An 18,767-nucleotide genomic window follows, 5' to 3' on the forward strand; every position below is an offset into this window, starting at 1 on the left:
TGCACTGCTGGGGCCCTTCTTCCAATTCAGTTTAGTATGAGAAGAATACAATTCACATGTTCCAGGACTGCCCTGTGCTACAAGCCAAAGCACAGTATACAATGGCAGTAGGAAATTTGCTTCAGAAGTAGGCTTCTGATATGATCTTCAGCAGTCATGTAGAGGCACTCAGAGTTCTGTGGCTCTAAGGGGCTGCATGCCTCTCTTCTAATTAGTTGTTGACCTGTATAAAAGAAGAGTATGTAGACTGCCTGCTCTTTCTCAGTGTTAATGTGCTTACTTCCCACGCTACTTCAGTTCCTTCTACTAGATTGGTACAGGAGGTGACAGGAGGTGGGAAACTGCATGTCCTTTTGTACCATTTTAAAGTTCCAATGCTGTTCTGCTTCTCTTGATATTATACCAACCTTGTAGCTTCTGGCATTTGGAATTGGTAATGTTTAGGTAGGAGATGAAGATTCAGCAGAGAAGAAAAACCATGGAGATATATATGTGCCTTTCTTTATCAAGTGTCGGATTACACATTGTTTTCATTATGTGTACTCCTGTTTCTGCTTAAACTGTTCTTCCCATAATACAAACCTTTTGTTTTCAAAGAATATGGGGGTATTATGTAGAACAATTATTCAACACTGTCTAAAGCCTATAATAACAGCCATATGTAGCTAGATGAGAAGCCTGGACAGACTTCCCATGGGATGATTTACATCATAGTTGAAATGCATCTTGTTAACTGCAGTTCCTCATGTCTGTTAAAAAATGAGGGCTGCATCCAAAACGCTTCTCCTTCCCCCCCCCCCCCCCCAAAAAAAAAAAACAAAAACACTGAAAGACTGTTTTGAAGGTTTAAAACTTGACAGAAAGGGGGTAACATTTTTAACAATTTATTCAGGGATGTTATGTGAGCAATAAAATTGTGTACTTCTGAGTTCCAGCTCATCTCTGTTAGTTGGGTCATATCTTGAACTCTATTCCTTGAATTCTTTTGTATGGTTTATCAAAAGAGATTTAATTAAAATGAATTGTTTTGCCCAGAAACAAGAGTTTGGATACAAGGCAACTGAGCTAGAAATTTCATGAAATATGGCAATACAACATTCAAATGAAAATATATTGAGTTCTGGATGAAATATTTTTATTGTTAGATAACAATGCTGCTGCTGATTTTTTTTAAAATGTCAAAATGCAATATTATGAAAAATGTTATTCAAAAGGATAACTTTCTGAAAAAAATAAACTATGGATCTTGAAGAAATTTTTTTTTTAAAGCTTCATGTGGACATTCATTGAACACAGAATAAGCATTAAAAGACAGATGTCTGAAGATAACAGAAGATATAACATTTTCAGTTTTGACGTAAGACTGTTTCAAAGGGGTATTAATTTAATCCTGTAAGAATAGATCTTCTAGATTTTTTGATGATTTCTCTGTTTTTTCCAATAACTATAGCTGCTTAATGCATTCAAGCTAAACTGTCACATGCTGGGAGAGCTCTCTTCCAGATCCTTTCCATCTTTTTGCTTTCTTTTGAGTGATTGCTGCCATTGTAGTGAAATTTTGAAGGTGTATGTTTTACTCTTGAGAGACAGTTTGTGACTGTTTTCATTACCACTCACTATTTTTCAGAAAATTCCTCATGATTTTAGAAGCTGTGTAAGAAAACTTGTAAAAGAAAGAATATAAAGACAGTGCAGAGGAAAAACGCTTGCATAGAATAAAATGTTAGGCATAAGCAAATATTTTCAAGAAATGCTAATAAACCTCGTTGAGAATTCAGAAGAAAAAAGTCAGTTCATCACACTTAAACTGAAAGTAAAGGTACTGAGAAACCCCTCAGTAGGTGTTAGTTGTCCCCTTCAGTTTTAGGTATAATAGATTTCAGGGCAGGAAGGAAAGTGATACCATAGAAAGTTGTTTTTACCTTTGTACCTAACCAGGCAAATCGTGTTTCAAAAAGCTTATCTGTCATAGAGATGTCTTGATTTGATTTAAATTATATTAATGTTAGGATCCCTCTCACGTGGATGTCTGCCCTGTAAAACTATTGAAATAAGGACTTTTGGGGAAGTCTAATTTGTCCTACTTTAGCTGTCTGCTCTAGGATGAGATGAATCACACCCTAAAAATGTGTATTTTCTCAGTTGTCTGTAAGTCTATGGACTTTAGCCTAAATGTGAACGTTTACGCTGTAAGCTTCTACACTCTGTCAGATGAGTCCTCCTACAAATGGCAAAGAACACGTAGTTTTTCTCGGTGATTATGTCAGTGATCGTCACAGGTTAAAACCTATGCATTATTTCTAAATTGAGTTGGCATGACTTTACCTTCCAGCCAATGCTGAATTGGCTAGAGTGATCTCTATTTTTGTTAGTTGTCAGTTTTTCACTTAAAAAACGTGAAGGTGCCCATTGTGCCACAGATTCCCATTAACAAATGCTCCATGTGCATAATAATGTCTTAAAGCTGTGCTGAGGGAACTCCGTTCAGATTGGATATTAGGAAAAAGTTGTCAAGCACTGGAACAAGCTCCCCAGGGAAGTGATCATGCCCCAAGCCTGTTGGTGTTCATGTGTTTGGACAATGCTTTTAGATATATGGGTTAACTTCCAGGTTGCCCTTTGTGGAGTCAGAAGTTGGGCTTGATTCTGTAATATACCTGAAGTTTAAGGAACGCCCAGGTATGTGTCATGTTCACCTTGGACCCAGCTCAGAACCGTTAATAGGGGTCTTACTGCGTGACACATTTAACAATTAAGGCTTGTGATTAAAATATTTAAATATTCATTAAAATTAGATACAAATGCCTTGGAGCCTACATTGCGTATTTTGTAAGTGGCCTGACTTCTAAACAGTGAATTAAACTGTGCTATAGTGCGGTTACTTTTAGCTGGTCCTGTTGATATGGATGGTAAAATAAGTGTAGTATTTTGACCTCAGTTCTTGTCCACGATTCATGTTAACAAGCACAAGTCACATTTCCTGCGTACCTGCCCAATGTATTGAATATGGAATGCTGACGCAACTTTTGTTTCTTGTATCAGAAAATGTCCATCAGTGTTTGGATATTTGAAAAGAACTGGAAATCAGAGGGAAGCTTTCCTCATGCCCAACATTTAATATCTTTGAAAGCCTTCAGAGCTTCTGTGACTAAATTTCAACTTCATTCTTCAGGATATCTGGTAGCTGTTTTGAAAAAATAAGACAATTGCTTCACTAAGTCCGAGACAATTTTTCAGAACAAATTCCTTAAAAATAAGGGACCTTCTAATCTCAGGAGTAAACAACAATGTTCTGTTTTCTCCCCACCCCCACGCCCCAAAACTGGCTGATAAGCCTTAATGAAATAGGAAGAAATCATTCTCAGCCATTTTATATAATACATGACACCACAGTTATTTGAAATTTCTGTTAGCAGACTAACAATTACAGCAGGTATTCTGTTTCTGATTGTCTTATCTAGTAAGAAGCAAACACACTGAAGTCTCCTTAGTGTTAGCAGAGGATTTCTTTTGCAGAGGCTTATCTGTTGTTTAAGCTTTCTGAGGTTAGCACTGGAAACTGCCTGTTCAGGAATTATTACCCAGGTTTTTAGGGTGTGACTGATCCAATGTATGTTGAAGAGGCTAATTACTTAGGGGGCAACATTTTTTTAGATAGGGTCATTATGAATCTGTGTGGATTGTCCTAGTTGCAGAGATTTCAGCTCTAGGGAAACCTAACTGAAATTATGAAATGTAGTGCTTTTTATTTGATGATTACTTAATTAGATATTTCTAACTTCATAATTATGGTTTATGGAATATATGTATTTTCTAAATTATTTTGATGGACGTATTTTGTTGTCATCTCAGGACTGAATTCACCAGAACGTAAATATTTACTTTTTGTAGTGCTTGAAATGTTCATCCCTGTGATAGCAGTGGGTATCTTATTAAATGACATTTAGAGTCTCAGAAATTTAGGAAGGAAAAGTAAATTAATGAATAAAACCCCACCATATAATATAAATGGGAATTTAGGGTACAATTTTTACCAATAAAATGCATTAGCAGACAATCAAATGAAGTTTGTTATCTGGGTACACGGTTGTCATTTGAAAGCATTCATTGTAGAAAAAACAAAAATACCTTGTTTGTACAACCACATACACTTTATGAAAAATCTGCCTATTTAGAGCAGTGCTCGTATGGCCAGTGAACAGTGATGGACTTCAGCATGGTGACAAGGTGTATGAAGCAGGTCTAGTTTATATCCAGATGATGCTCCTGCCCCCTGAGTCAGAGCTCATAGCATGCTGATGAGAGCACTGTGGTGTGCAGCTGACACCTACTCGGGCATTTTGATGCTTCCAGCAGAGTCAAAGGCAGCAGAATTGAGACCCTGAGCCTGCGCTACTTATACGTGCATGAATAGCCTATGATTTGCAGGGTAATGAAAAAATGTTGTTTTGCAGAAAAAGAGTGAACTATATTACAGCAGTCCCCACAAATGATCAGTGTTGTAACAGAGTCTGCTCTTTTTGAAAGAAATATTTGTAACAGAAAATGGGCTGATCTTTCTCCTGTGAGTGATGGAGAAGGCTTCAGATTCCTGTATGATTTTTTTTAAACACAGTTCTATTTGAGGCAAAATCCCATTACTTTAGCATGAGCTAAGGCCTTGGTACAAAAGAACTTTTGGCTCAAACATTGCATGTAAAATTGGATATACATCTTTATCTTTTCAGAAAGACACTTCTTAGCCCGGAAGCACTTGTTTGATTTAGGTTCTGTACAATTAATTATACATAGTGTCCTATGACCGTAGTTTGAAAATATTGATTTAAAATTGCCTCCCGTATTTAAGTGAGTGTTACTTGAATTTGGCATATGCTTCATATTTTATATTTTGTAGATAAAGTGAAAGTACATTGTTTTAAATAGCTAGAGATAATGCTGTAAGAAGAATTCTCCAGAGCATTGACCTTTAGAGGTAAAGGTTGCAATGCAGATCTCATTTGATGTGTTAAAACCCATAGGATTTTATTTGTGGCATCACTTCTTGTCATGCTTCAAATCTTGCTTAATTCATTAATGTGGAGTGTATATCCCAAAGAAACAGAAAGGCTTCGTTTTCAGTTTATTGTTAAAAGGGCTGCTCTGCCAGAACATAGCTGGTTTTCACTAATGAGATTTCCCAAGATGTTATTCTCTAAGATTATCTGCTTATTTTTATAGTGTATGAAGGTGGTCCTAATAGGATACAGAAGAGATACAGAACTGGGAACTCACAAAGGAAAAGTAAATTATTTACAATGATGCAGCTGAAATTAACTGCAATTATGTAGATTTATTATCTACAGGTGTTCCTGTCTAAAACATAATGGTTGGGCCCTACCACAGTAATTCAAAACATGTTTTAAAATGTGTTCCTCTGCAGGAGAAAAAAATCATGTATCTTTTAAATGATTACATTACAATAACATGATAATTAGGCCTGTAAATACTATAATCAGAAACTGAAGCAAATGCATACCCTCACCTTTCTTTTTGCTCACCTGCTAATGACTGGTTCATGAAATAATCTAAATAGAGTAGTGCAGAAAATTTCTAGCTGATCCTGGCTTCAGTTTGATTCATTTATTCCCAGGTGAGGTAGCTGGGACATTGTATTTGCTAAGCACATAGTCTGGTGGTCATCTCAGCTGTTTCTTTATTATCAAGATAGAGCGTGTGATGCACTTGAAACTTGTAACTTTCAGATGTGCATTGCTAAACCTGTTTTTTGTTGGATTTATAAGCTGCACTCAATGTAGTCTGGTGTTAGCACTATCAACACAAGAGCTGGTCTTCATCTATTAGCTAGAGAAAGAAAAACAGCATGGCAGAGGGACCATTTCACGTGAAGGGTCAGATTAACCTCATCTAGTTTAAACACAGTGTGAACAGCTACATCTAAACTTGTTACTGTAGCCCCCTCTTTAAATGTAGAAAGTAATTTTAGTTTGCATTTATCTGACATGCTTTCAGTGTCTACTTTATAATGAAATATTTAAATGTATATTTGTCAGATGTCCTCCCTCAAGGGTGAACGGGCTAATGAGTTCTCAGAAGGCTAGATGATCCCATGGAAGGAGCTGGACTGAAACAGGTTCAAATCTTTGTTCAGTCACAGCCTTTCAATCTAAATTTTAGATGTTATCCAGACTTTCTGTACTTCAACTTCCCATGTATAGGTGACAAACAATGTTTTACAAGTAGAACCTTTTCTGTAGCATGTGTAAGCTGTGTGACTTTACAGTCATGCAGCTGTGTTAGTTTTGGTTTGTGTTGTGTATTTAAATACCTGTGGTCATGATGACTGGAACAATGAAAGTCTGAGTTTGATAAACCTCTAATCTCTGCTTGTCAAGTGGTAAATTTTAATGTGTGAGCTGTACCTCATCAGTAAGCGTACAGAAGAGATAAAAGGGCTCTGTGTATTGTAATGGCTTATGTCCACAATGAGTGTGACAACAATTTACTATATAACATGGAAATGGGCAATGATTTTTACTATGTGTAGCATCTTCTGCTGGCTCATTAAGTATTCCCCTTTGCATGACAGTAATATGGCACTTGGGCCCAGAACACAAGTAGAGTGAAAGTGCCAACGTTTCCTTAAATATATGCTTTTTTTTTTTTTTTTTAGTTTCGAAATGAAGGGGCTATTCCCAAACTTACAAGGAGGGAGAGTAGTTTAACAAGTGTTGCCTGTGTAATCCTTTTCAGTGTTTCTTGCCTTGCTTTTAAATCAGATTGTGGTGTGCTAGTTTTATATTTATAACAATTTAGTGGTCTTCACCAAACATACGTCTTTACGTAAGCAGTGCAAAGTTGTCTGGTTTGTTTTAAATTGTGAAAGGCTGACCGCTGATGCAGGCGTTCTCATCAGTCCTTGTGAAAAGCTGCTGCGTTACTGCAGTGCTCCTTGCTCCATCTGTGGTTTCCTAGCAACTTTGCCTTGTACCTAATGTCTACATCAGACTGGAAGGTATATAATATCCTAATTCAGGCTGCATAACATCAAATTAGAAATTTCCTTGTGTTAAAAGAAAAAAATCGGAAAGAGTTCCACAAAAGAAACACCTGCATTAAGAGACTTCTTTACCAAAAATGACCAATGAGCCAGTGTAAAGAGTTCTTACTTTCACAGGCTTACCATTAGGACAGCACAGCTCCTTTGGGGAGCATTCAGAGCTGTGTGTCTTAGGGGGAAGCTTGATGCTTTTTCTTGAAAGCATGCTTGGGAGATAGTGAGCCAAAGCCAGCTCTGGTGACGGTTCCTTGGACCTGGGGAGAGCTCATTATGCCGTACCTCAGTTTGGCCCAATGCCTTTGGAAATGTGAAATGAGAAGAGCTGGTCTGTATTGAAGCACACCTTACTGGCACCTGGGAAATTGCAAGTTTTGTTAAGCTAGCCTAAGAGAAAATGCACTTTCCTCAGCCTTCCAGTCATTTTCACTCAAGTGCTTCCTTTTGTCTGGTTTTAATAATTATTAATTGCTTTAAAGAAAACACAAAAACATACCCATTATTTTCAACTTCTATTCTTTCGAGGGGATTCTGTCATATCCAGTTACATTATACCCACTGTATGACAGTGTTACTGCATATGTGTTGCAATAACAAGGGTAGGTGGGGTTTAATATGACCAGTGGGTGCAGAGCAGCAACTTTGTGGAAGAGGCTGGTTAGAAAAATTAGGTTGATATTTATTCTGCTGAAGAAGGAAGATTCCCAAAGGATTGGTTATTCTTTCAGGTGACATGCATTTCTTGTTTTAATCAGGTACTTAGGTAGAGTCAGCAGTAGACGGTAAAGGCAGATTTTCAAAACTGCCAGGGCTTGATCCTGCACAAAATAAGGGGCATCCTGCTGTGTGTGCAATTACAGGGCAGAGGCATGATGTCAGGATTGGCAACCCAGTGTAAGCCCAACTTGAGTTAATTAGAAGGCTTTTTTTCTGACTTCTGGAAGAGACCTGAGAGATGACCAAAGAGCTAATTAATAACATGAGGATCACTGAGAAGAGGTTTTGTCTTTGGACCTGGCCGTTCTGTTCTCATGCCATGCTTTCTCTGACATTCCTGTCCTGCAAGTAAGAGGCACAAGCACCTTTCTAGCAATACTGATCTCCATGGCAAAGATAAAGCATACTTGTAGAAACCAGGGTAGTTACACAGGGCACGTTGTGGACTTTTCCATTGTTTTTTAGTTCACAGTGGCTACTGCATGCTCATAACTCTTTGTGACTCACAGTATTTAGATTTAGCTGAGTATAGAAATGCCTCTGTAATTCAGTCACATGTCCTGTTCCTTAAGGCAGACAAAACCTTACTATGGTGGCTGCACCTAGCTTGTAACTTTGTCCTAGTGCCTCACAGTGAGCAGATACATCATCTGGAGAAGGAAATGAAAGTAAGTACATGCCTAGGGAAAACTAGCAAGGGCTTAAAGATTCCTTCTTGGGATTTGTGGCCACAGGATGTGCAGATGGATTGCGGGGTTAGATTTAAAGGTCATGGTGTGACATCTTTCACTGGTCTGATTCTCACGGTTCAGCAGTTGTTCCAGACACAAATGTTTCCAAGTAATACTCCAGATGTCTGGCTAGTAGTAAAGCTGGTTGGGAATTTTCCATAGAAAACACTTGCTGACTGAGAACACTGAATGATCAAAACCAAAAACTTCCATAGGAATTTCTTGGCACACTTTCATCAGGAAAATTTACCAAATTTTGGTAAATTTCTGATTAGAGAAAAACTTGATCCAGAGTAAAATAGAATAGTTACTAGGACAATCATCTGGAAAAAAGAGGCTTTAAACAGAGTAAAGCATTGAAGTTGTGTCCTTTATGGAAAAAAAACAAACCACCAACCCTGCTTTCTTGGTTATCTAGGATGGAAGATACCCTATTATACCTGTTTTGCCCCGGGCTTGTGTTGAGGCACTTTGTGCGGCTGCCAAAACTTCACATTCTGGTTTTGACTGTTTCAGTTAGTGGAGAACTTCCATGCTGAAGCATTTCTATTGTTATTATTGTGGCTCTTTATTCAGACAAAAAGAAAAGCAATAATAACAAGAACAACAGCAACACAACCCACCAGGTGAATAAATAATTAACTCTGGTGTACACAGAGCCTTCAGGAGGTTGACGTTGTTACATCTTTACAAAGGGAACAATGGACAAAAGTCCTTAGAAAGCAAGAATTTCCATGTGTACAGTGATATGTATCTATATAAAAAAAGACATAAACTCATGTAATTTAAAATTATCCATGAATATTTAAAGAGTTGGGCTAGGGAACGCAGCGTAGCTAAGTGCTGAATTTTATTTCTCCTAAGTCCAAAATATCTGTTCTCTTCTTCCCTCAGTGTGTCTTCCTGTCATATACAAATTAAAAGTCAGGTTTCCATTATCAAGTACAAGACTATTTTTCTTATTTCCTGACAGAAAACTACATGAAAATAAAAGTAGTGACATGAAATAATACACAAAGAGGGACTCACAGAAGGTAAGCAGTAATACACTGAGAAGCAAGCACAGATTTTGCATAAAAGTAGTGCTTTATTGGCTTTTATGCAGTCTAACCGCATATGCCGAACAGAAAATGCTGGTAGGCTTGAACTGCAGCCTCACCGAGTTAATAGGCACAGGTGATCCCAGAGTCCTCTGAGTGGAATGTAGAGGGGAAAACACTTTGCCCTTTGCAGCTGTAGAGGTGGTTGCTACCTGAGCATCTGTGTTTCCAGCTGCTGAGATGCTGTCAGGCAGCTGCTGCCTGTCCTGCACTGCTACAGCATCTGCCTCTCCCTTCAGTGGCTGAGCTGTCTGCACCTGCTTTTTTTTCTGCCTGCTTTAAAATGAAGGAAGCCTCTTCTGTCCAGTGCTAGTGATATTTATTTATGATTGTAATCCCAATTATGTATATTGCCTTTTCTAAACCAGGTAATATTTTTGTTTCAGAACCACCATTACATCACTGATGTCCCTTCATTTTCTGTCTCTCTTCCAAGGGTCCAAACAGTGAAGTCCTCTAATCCAAATGTTTTACTTTATCTGGGGCCATAATGTGCCATAAATTGCAGTTTTTGTCAGTGAATAGTGCAAATCTGTCTCCTCCTTTGATCTGACTCTCCCCTAGAAGAAAGACATGGTGTTATGCTTCCAGGATCCCTCTAGCATACAGAAGTATTGTGTCCTTCTAGGTAATGTAACTGGGGTACTCATGAACTAGGTGACAGGTGCTAGCATAGTCTGCTCTTCTTTCACCCTGATGCGGCTGGAGCAAAAGAATCAAGAAAGGGTCTCTTTTCATCTCCTCATTCTTCCCTCTGCCTTGTCTCTCACTGCACAAATAGTTTTGGATAAGGTGCACTGAAAATAAAAAAGAAAAAAATGGAACTGAGCTGCATGTGCTTTTCTATACTGCACACCTTCTGTTACACATTTGAAGGGCATAGCTCTCCTGTCCACGACCTATTAGTTATCTCGTCCCTTTCATATAATATTGCTGGGAGGATTATGCTCACTGCAGGAGAAAGCCCCCTTGACACAAACCTTTTTCATGTTGCAAGGAAGAGCACCTCAGTAGTCCTTATTTTTTCTGACCCTGGCTTGCAAGCAGAGCTTTGCACAGAGTCCCAGAAGAGCTGCCTGTGGGTTGTCTCATGGAGGACAGTGTCTTTCTCAGCTGCCCTGGGTAATCCTGTATATATGTTAACCTTTATGCAGATCTGGCTCCATATTCTGGCATCAACAGTTAGGGGATTTTTAGAAGCAGCTGCTAGCATCTCCTCTGTAAGGTTAAGAAGAAATTATATTTGTTAATGGTAATTCTCTGGGTTTCTTCCCTTTTTCCATCCAACAGGCACTCTTCTGAGAAGAAAAGTCAAAGTCTGCAGTATTAAGCACCAGATAAAAAACTCTATCCCGTAATTTATTATTCTGTGTTAAACAGTCAGTCATTACCTTGTGCTATGGTTGAGTGAACAGTTCAGATGGAGGGTGGATGCTGGAGGATTTTACTTGGCCTTCTATTTGAAGCTGACAAGTTCAGCAGTATTGTTCAACAGATTCAGAATAGTTTAGTTCCCTACGGAAGGGTACATTTCCTGTCATAAAAAAAAATCCATAAACTAAATGTTTAATGGTATTTCAGCTTCCTTTCATATGAGACATGGAGTATTTTGGAAAAAATGCCAATACTTCAGAGGAATCTGTGACAGCCTCTTCTGTTCAAATATCTTCCTTAAATTTAAACTAGGGTAAAAGTCATACAATGTAAATAATCATCTTCAGAGACTTCTTATTGAATAACCTGAATTTTTAAAACAAAACCCAAAACAAACTCTGTATTTTGGTATATCCCATATTTGGCTTTTGGTTTTCCTTTAATATTTTAAAAAGAGAAGAGAGGAGAGGCAAATACATTAGTTTTGAATGCAGAAGAATTGGAAACAAGACATAAATAATCTAAGGATGTTCAGTTAATAAAAGGGGTCTTTGGCTTCTTTGTAGCATGTCACCTATTTGATTAAGTCAATAAAAAGAAAGGGAAAGTGGTATAAACAAAAGTTTATAACTTGGAGGGCCCCAAGTGATAATTATCCTGAAGGCAGATCTGATTTTTGTCTGAGTTTGAAGCTTTGTTACAGGAAAAAGAATCAACCCTGAAGAGGAATATGGGAAGTGATATATTTGTGAGATCCCATTTTTTCTTCCTGAAAAACCTTCACACCAGGAAACACAAAGCCCTGGATAATTTCTTACTGGGATAAAGTTTTCCTAGACTGAGCAAGAGAATTCTTGACATTTAGCTAAATATTCTAATACTGGTTAAAACCTTCACCATTATCTTAATCAATTTTTGACATTTTAGATATTAAAACAAAGCTTATAAAAAATCATAGAATCATAGAACAGGCCAGTTTAGAAGGAACCTTAAAAGATCAACTGGTCCAACTTTTTGTGGGAGAGGAAGCCTAGATGAGATTATCTAGCACCCTGTCCAGTTGCATCTTGAAAAACTCCAGCAATGGGGACTCCACCATGTCCCTGAGGAGGTTGTTCCAGTGACTGGTATTTCTCAATATAAAAAATTTCTTTCTTAAGTTGAGATGAAACCTCTCTCAGTTCAAATTGTGCCTGTTGCCCCTTGTCATCTCCATGTGGCTGCTTGTGGAGAAAGAGCCTCTTTCCTCTTTGTAGCTGCCCTTTAAGTACTGGAATACTGTGATGTGGTCCTCTCTTAGACATCTCTTCTCCAAGAGGAAAAGACCTAACTCCATCAGCCTTTCTTCATAGGGCAGGTTGTCCAGCCCTTTGATTGCCTTCATGGCTCTCCTTTGGATACTCTCCAGTCTCTCCACATCTTTCTTGAATAGTGGGGGCCGGCACTGGATGCAGTGCTCCAGATGTGGCCTGACAAGTGCTGAGTGGGATGTTCATGTCTCTGTCTGCTAGCGATGACGCTGCGGATGCAGCCCAGGGTTGGATTTGCCTTGGTTGCTGCAGCAGCGCACTGCTGACCCCTGTGCCGCTTGTTATCCGCCAGCACCCCTGGGTCCCTTTCAGCAAGGCTGCTCCCCAGCTGCACAGATCTGAACCTTGGGTTATTGTGTCCCAGGTAATGTGATGGTATGTTTATATTGTTAAAATCTGATGTTCATCTGGGAGACAAAAGTGTAAGTTTTCAGTTGTCTGTGGAAGTAGTGACACCTCTTACATTTTGATGGAAAGTGAGTAACTAAATCCCTATGTGCATTTTCAAAAATGCATCTTTTCTGTAATCTTTCTGTGGAATAACTGCTTTTCTTTCTGTGACAGCTAACTTTGTAGTAGGTCCACTTGTGCTACATATTGAAAATGAATAAAAAAAGTAATAAAAACCTTTACCAGAAGAAAAATAATCTTAAAATCAGGGAGATTTTTAAATTACCGTTCAGTTCTGAAGTTCTTTGGGAAAGCAACTAACTGCTCTTGTTACTGATTTACTACTGTTACTTCTGCAGGGTTCCCTCTGTAGCCACAAACAACGCTTTACAGAGTTAGAGTTACCATTTCTGTTGGGAGCATCGATGTGATTTACTTAAAAGAAGCAGACTGTTACTAAACCCTACCTTAAAGAATTCTTTTGTGATTTTTGACTAATCTGTGACAGTGAGAATGACAAATACATAATATAAAATGACAAAAAATGTTTCCTTGTTATTCCAATAAGGGTTTTTGTGATTTTTGTGAGGGGAAAAAAATAATTTTAAAAATATCATGTTCCGAATGTGGCCTGATTGTCAGAAAATAATTGAGCCTTGTGGTCTAAAAATCAGACATCAGTGGGGCATCTCAAGTAGGACAGTTGAAATCACTGCTTACTCCAAACTTTAAAGTAGGTAGCTGCTTTTCTTAAACTTCCAGTGAGAACAAAGCATGATTATATTCTATTTGGCACTCTCTGAAACCTTTTCTCTACCATAATTAGAATAAAATTTTCACAGGCTTCAGTGAGTCCTTCATTTATCTCCATTTGTCTCCAGGGTACCATCCCTTGCATACTGGGCTCTGCGTTCAAGCATTACATATGCTTTCAGGGCCACAGTACTGCACTAGATGGTCTTTCAGTCTGATACAGTACAGTTGTTCTTACATTCTTATCTAATTTATTGCCTGTTCGTTGTCATAAACCTCTGCAGCTAAATGTCAACTTCTTTTTGTGGAGGAATGGCACATTTAATAGCTAGGATAGCTCAGATAACCAAAACAACAACAGAAAGCTCAAAAAATCTGTCTGCTATGACTGAGGTCATAGTATCTATTTAAGTCTGGTTACCCTACAACATTTTATAGAATAGAATGATAGAATCATAGAATCATTTAGGTTGGAAAAGACCTTTAAGATCATAGAGTCCAACAGTTAACCCAGCACTGCCAAGTCCACCACTAAACCACGTCCCCATGGTTTGCTCATACACTGCTATTTCCTGCCCAACAGACTCACAGGGAGCTTGTGAAATTGCTAGTTATAAACACACTGAGGAAACTATAACATCCTCCTTCTGTTCTCAGAACTTTCATTATTTCTGAGCATTTGCCACAGAATTTTTAGCCTTTTTGTTTTTCATGAGCTCTTCCTTGATTTTTGCCATTTGTTGCATTGTGTGTATTGGTTACTTAAATTATGTGACATTTGTGCTTCCTGGACAGAAGAAAAGCTTTTAATGCATGAGAATGAATGCGAAATAGCTAAATGATAAAGCTTACTCTTGTTCACACACGAAGACTATTGTTTACAGGAGATGAGGTTAATTTTGCAAAGATTTGTTCCCCAGTGAACACAGTAAGTTCTTTGTTCTGACTGTTCTTGACTAGAAAGAAATGAATAGCCGTTCAGAATAAAAAATATTGTTTGCAAATGTATTTTTTGCAGAACAGAGAAAGTTTATTCTCATAGTAGAACTGTCTCTCCAGTTAAGTTTACACAAACTTACGGAGCCACACTCTACATCTATAAGATGTTTCCAGTGATGCAGTGTTTCCAGTGAGGCTAACCATTGCATCCTGGATAGTGGTAGTATAGGGCTCAACTTACCTTGACTTAGAAGTGTGAGTCATGCTTTTTGCTGTTTTTAACAGTTCTGTAAGTAAAACCATCTGAGATTTCTTTTTTCCTTTGGTTTTGGTGAAATGTTTTGCACATATGAAAACACAGATTCTTTTAAACCAAGGCTTCTTGTGAAATGCATTAGTTTTAATAATCTTTTAATAGAACAAAAAGTTCTGTGGTTTCAGATGGCATTTCTGGAAAGATAAAAAGGCATTAAGAGCAGCCAGTGGTTAAGTGGAGTGTAGAAAACAAAGCTTAGTCTCTATGGCTTACATTAGACAAAGGTAAGTGTCCTGCACTCCAGGTGAGTGAGTACCATTAAACCCAAAATAGCGTAATGGCTGTTTTGGAGCTTGGCAGCATTTTCTCATTTCATATTTTCAAGGAGCTCAGTTTTGTTTCACAGAAAAGATGCTTAAAACCTGCAATTTATACAAAATTGAATGTTTTTCTTGCTAACCCTAACAACAAGCATCATCATTGAACAGCCGGCATAAGACTAATATTAAAATGAAGTCTAAGCTCTAAACAATGTTTTGCAAGAAGAATCAAAAGGTTTTTTCAAGAAAGTAGGAAGTGAGAAATACATGCATGTTTTAGAATCTTGTCTATGTTTAGTGGACATCTGAACCCCCAAAAATTCTTTGTAAATTCCTCTGTTTGGAGCTATGACCAAAGTGTAACAGATGATTACTTTCAATTTGGTCTTCTGAATACAGGAAAGTGATATGGAACCCTGACAGCTTCCTAAAAATTCTTCTCTATACCTTCCCCTCCTCTTCCCTAAAAAAGGAAAAGGAGAAAAAAGCCAAAAGGAAAGACTTAATAGAAGTGGTTGCACACCTCTGGACAGCAAATGCATGTGCATAGGAACTAAACAGCAGGTTTACAGGCTGTAGAAAGCACTGAAATTTGTGGAAATTTCTGTGAGAGAGGTCTGTGATACCAGTTTTTCTGCTGCTTCCTTTCCAGGAACACCAGCAAAGAGCAAATGTTTAACTGGACTTGTGGTTTCCTCAGCAGGCTGTGGGGGTTATGCAGACATTAATATTGTTTATTTTTCCATCTAGATAAAACATTCATTTTAATCCATTTTGTTTGCAAATATTTCTAAGGCAGTCTCCTGATGTGTCTTGCACAGTAATGACAATGTTATGAATGCTCTCACATCCTGATGAAACTACTTCCTGAGCATATTGCCAGTTTAGTGGGACAAGATTCCAAAATGAGAATGTAACTCGTGTTCTCTCATTATTTTGGGGTAACAGAAGATGCTACCTTTAGAGCCCAATGCTATTACAGGAATTACAGTTGTCCCATGCTTGCTGTGGCCCATCTGGAATTCTTACTGGTACATGAAAACCAGATATGCATCTTTGTCTGTTGCTGGCATGTCTCACTAAGGGCTTAGACTATCAAAACTTCACTTACACTGGTCTCTGCTCTCCTCATTCCTCCTCTCCCTTTCCTTTTGTTTCATCTTTTATTGGAATTTTACTTTTCAGGCATTTTCTATAAGCAAGATTCTCAACTACTCCACGTGATTATGCTCAGGCATATTGGTTATAATCTTCAGGATTTGGTAGTACAGCATGTAAAATCCCCAGGGATTAATATGGATGAACAGGCATTGTCATCCTTCCCATGAATGTCCTGAAAGAGGGCTGTGTTTTATCTTGTATTATGCCTTTAACTGCTACAAGTTCCTCTTCTCTTCCCAGTAGCTGTACTCCTTAGACCCAGGCATCCTAACCATCCCACAGCATACTGCCCACTCACCAGCTTGCTGTCCTACTTGCCTTTGACCCAAATCCTTTTCAGGCAGCTTTTGAGTCAGTGAGAGTTCATTTAAAACGTTCAAACGGTGTTCTGCATGTAATCCAGTGTGCTGTCAGCTATCGGTGTTAGCACAGGGCTAACTGGGTGGAAATGCAGTCAGGTAAATCGGTGTAGTTTCATGGTACCTTCTGTTTTAAACTCTGTCAGCCTGGACTGAGGTGACATCAGAAGCAACACTTGTGACTTCCACAGAAATGGCACATTATCGAAACTGTTAACTCTTAGAAATAATTTTTGGGGAGTCTTTCCAGATCTCCAGGCTAAGCACAACTGGTTCTGTTCCCATGAAAAATATTTTAAAATCCATTGTATGCCAATTTTCTAATGAATTAGTTTGTTTAAATAAGGTCAAAGATATGTAGAGGGGAACAGGGACTCTTGTTGCTGAGTCAGAGGACAGTTTCATCATCGCCTTGTTCTTACAGCAGGACGGCAGACCAAGGAAAAAGGAGCTGCAGTGCAGTAAGTTGTCATTAATTTGTGCCTGAGGGTTACAACAAAAGCCTCTCTTCAATTCAGTGATGTTTGAGGAGCCCACCCACAGTATAGCTTTGAAAAATCTAGCAAAGAAAGAAGACCAGAAATATGCTGGCAATTAAGGGAAAGGGAAATATCAGTCACCTGTTCCAGGTTTACACCAGTTAGTGCAAGCAGTCATAACAGTTTAGGAGGGGCATCACAGGACGTGGGGCTCAGCAGCAGGTGATATATCTTTCACCTCAGAAGACTGGGAGCCACAACTGGTTGGAAGTAAGGAGAGCTGGAAAAGTATCACTCTGCACTTGTCGTTTTCTGGTAATTTTTCGTAGCTGTTGAGAACTACCATGGTCTGAGTCAGGACAGTAGTCCTCACAGCCCCTTGGGCTGACCCAATAGCAGTGCTGTGCTTCTATGGCTACACTGGGTCAGATTTGAACAAGCTCATCTTAACATAGCATCTTACCATAGCTTGGAGTCTGTATGCCTCACCGAAACTTACAGTGCAGGTAATTGCTTTTAAGATATTTGAAATTAAAAAATAGCCTTTCTTCATTTGGTAAAAATGAGAGATGTGAAGAACTTGTGTTTGCTTGGCAATGTTTCCTCATGATTATTATGAAAATGTACTTCCTTGTTAACAGCTTTTTCACACATAGGTATAATTTTTAAAAGATCAATTTCTAAGTAAGACTAAATGAAGGGAAATTGTGGTGAGTTACCAGACACAGTCCACTGTAGTAGCTGCTTTATAATGAGCTTTGAGATGCACCATAGTGCAGTCTATTGTTGCAAGTATCTTTTGTACGCATACTGCCTACCTTTTATGAAGTAATTGGAATTTAACATGCCACAGCTTTTAAATGCATGAGGCCAAACCCTTAACGTAGGAAGCTTCTGGTATTAAACACTTTTGCAATGAGAAATCTTAAATGTGTTTTGACTAATTTCATTCAGGGTTCATCCACAGCTTTCTTATATAACTGAATCTCTTAATTTTATGGGCCTTACCACTCTAATTAAAGATGTCATTGTTTTCATTTTACATTTCAGTCCTGAACATTTCTAATACAGCCATAATATTTTTACTTAGTAATGATTTTTTTGTTATAAAATGTCAGACACTGACTAGAATTTTAGAAAGTAAATTTTAAAATGTATGATCACAGGTTTGGCTGGCTAATGTTAGATAATTCATTTTCTCTCTTGCCCCTGTCACTGATGATCCAATAGGTGTGTCTGCTTATCAAGTAGATTAGTGCAACAGAAGAGAATCGCTGGACTGATGGAGTTTGTGCTGAGGCCCTTACACTCAGTGCATTTTAAGGTGGTTTTTTTTGTTCCTCAGACTGAATGCCTCCACTGTATGTGACCTGAAAGATGAAATGTTGATTTGGACCCTGATATTCCCATAAGAGTCTGTCTTGAGTTTGGTGTACATCTTGAGCACAGTTACTGCTTTAATTTCCTCTGACAGGTGTCTAGTTCATGCAGACCAAAACCACTCTGTGAAATGAAGCAGTGTAGAGTAAGTAGGGACAGTTGGGGCATGTGCTTCAAAACAGCAGTGTTTCTTTGAACCAAACCCACTGTAAGATGTAGCCTCATTTTTCTTTGGAGGTTGCTGCCCTTTGGTGAGGTCATCCTTTCTCTTACCCTCATGGAGGCTGGATGTACAATTGCCAAAGCATTTCCTATGAAAGGGTTTATTTTGGTAGTTATCCACATGAAGCTTAATTGTGATCGTCTGTGATGGGGAACAGACCAAATGCCAAAATAACATGATTAGTTCAATGTATGTATGAATAGAACTGACAGACACATTCC

At 38.4% G+C, this 18,767-nt stretch overlaps 1 protein-coding gene across 1 annotated transcript in view; it reads left to right on the top strand.

Moving 5' to 3' along the window:
• GUCY1A2 (guanylate cyclase 1 soluble subunit alpha 2) overlaps positions 1-18,767 on the top strand; it is a 177,281-nt gene that overhangs the window by 113,995 nt on the left and 44,519 nt on the right. The window lies entirely within an intron of this gene.

Source organism: Falco peregrinus, chromosome 4 (genome assembly GCF_023634155.1).
Source record: "Falco peregrinus isolate bFalPer1 chromosome 4, bFalPer1.pri, whole genome shotgun sequence".
NCBI lineage: Eukaryota > Metazoa > Chordata > Aves > Falconiformes > Falconidae > Falco > Falco peregrinus.